Raw genomic sequence first — 2,538 nt, forward strand, 5'->3', positions numbered from 1 at the left:
AAATTCGAGTTCCTTTGACTCAACTCTTCCATATCTGCATTCAATCCCTTATCAACTGTCTTTCTAAATGTAGGAATCGTTATATTATGAATAAGATAGAGTTTAGGAAATAGAGTTCTTACAACTGAGCTCTAGGATACAATCTAGAGTAAGAAGAAAGAGTGACAGTCCTAAATGCCCTATAGACTCCTGCTTATAAGTGTGGTGTACGACAAACCCATAAATAAGACTCTACTAGACTCGGCTTGTAGACTCCCTAGGACATAACTACTCTGATACCACTTTTGTCATGACCCAAACCGATGGACCGCGACGGGCACCCGGTACCTTACTCAACCGAGTACCAACATAACGTATCTTTTCATATCATACTATCATAGATAACTGAGCCGGAGAGGCTGCCGTGAAATAGGTAGAATATAACATGTAATACCAACTTATACTGAATATAGGCCGACAAGGCCATACAATCTTTTACGTACATGACATCTGTCTACAAGCCTCTAAGAATACATAATTTTCATAAAGGTCGGGACAGAGTCCCGCCATACCAAACTATATACATCTAAATCATACTAACCAAACAAGCAACTCCGAAGCAAATGTAGCGCACCAACATCTTCCGCTGAGCTGATAGCCTACTTGGAGGGATCTCGACCTGTCTATCGAGACCTATAGGCATGAAAAGCAGTGTCCCCAGGCAAAAGGGATATTAATACAAATAATGTACCGAGTATGTAAGGAATGAAAATCAGTAAATAATAGACATGAGAGAAACATGGAGTAAAAGACTCGACATGTACGTTTGCATAGCTCTGTGAATAATTTAATTTTTATAATGTCTTGCATAAGCATATAAATGTCATACCTTGCATGGGTATATGCGTTCATAACATCATCAAGCCTCTAAGGGCATCCCATCATATCATTTCAGCCACCGTAGGCGAATCATCTACGTATACCAGCTGATCACGTGGTGGTGCGTATATAACACCATAACCTTTTCCCATATATATATACACGCATATATAAAACCATCTGGTCATGAGTCAATGTACATGAATGCAATGCATGAGAATTACATCAATAAAATATTTCGGAGTATCATAAGACCATTTTGCCTTTGAATAATACCATGAAGTAAACTTTATCAATTTACGTATTTTATGAGACCCATGATTAGATGATAGAATAATATGACATATGGGGAATCAAGAACATAAGCATCTCTAATATTTTGATGAATAGAGTCATTTATAAAAATTGTGCATTTGCACATTTAGTTTGTGTCGTATAGATCATGCCAAAAGAAAGAAGGGATAGCCTTAACATACCTGGAATAGGAAAAAATTTGTATGATATTCTTGAGACAAAATCTACACGGGCAAGGAGCGATCAGTTGGTCTTGCACATATTGTAGTTTCTGTGGTGCTTAATCAATTAGAGTATGAAGCAAGATCCAAATTCCAGCAATATAAGCCATGGCACCTTGAGCATTCATCTTTATTAGATATATAAGTCTTCATTCCTTGTTTTGCCTCTTTGCATATAATCTTTGCCAAGAAATGAATTGGATATCTTTCGAAGATAAGTAGAGATGACTAGGATAATGTCACTTCTCACAATCAGATCATTCTACTAACACAAGAGACCCAATTTGATTTTTAGATACACATGAATTTATATTGTCAAAAATGTGTAGTAACTTGATGGTCTTGTTATTTGTAGAAAGCCTTTGGGTGTGGCCCACTTGGTGGATGACTAAGATGTCACGTCCCAACTTCGGGAGGCGCGACCGATGCTCAACCGAGTGAACCCAACCGAGCAAGGCTTATCAACCGCTATCTACCCAACTCGATAGGAAAAAAGGAAGCCATGCTTACCTTTATTTAAACTAGGAAAGATAGTACATTCAACATCTTAGTTCATTTTATATCACAACATTTAAAACGTGGTTAAAATTCCAAGGTTCCATACAAGTTATAGTGTAGAAGAAAGCAAGAGTACAAGGTTACAACACGGTCCATTGACCTATCCAATACCCATACATAACCCATACAAACGTCTACGGAGCCTTTAGGGATACAAAAGAGTGTTGCAATACTTGCCGGTAACAAGGCTCCGGCTATACCTTACGCAAATACCAAAATAAGATTTCCGGGAGGGAAAGTGGCATGAGCCACGCAGGGCCTCAAGAGGAAAAATGGGATCACCAATACAGTTGACGGAAAGTGAAGGAGTGCTACTGTCGGTGGACTGGAGTACCTGCTATAGAACCACTTACAATCATAACATGAATGTAGCGCCCCCGGCAAAAGGGACGTCAGTACATTTGAATTGTACTGACATGTATGAACAAACTTTACCCCAAGTCAAATCAAGAAATACACAGGTAACAAACAACAATAGAATCAACAACACAATGCACATGAAAGAAACAACCAAAGCCAAACAAGTTCCACAATCTCTCCTTTTCCCCTTTCAACATTATTTCACTAACTTTACCCCAAGTAAAATCAAGAAATACACAGGTAACAA

This window comes from Nicotiana sylvestris, chromosome 8 (assembly GCF_000393655.2).
Source record: "Nicotiana sylvestris chromosome 8, ASM39365v2, whole genome shotgun sequence".
Lineage (NCBI taxonomy): Eukaryota > Viridiplantae > Streptophyta > Magnoliopsida > Solanales > Solanaceae > Nicotiana > Nicotiana sylvestris.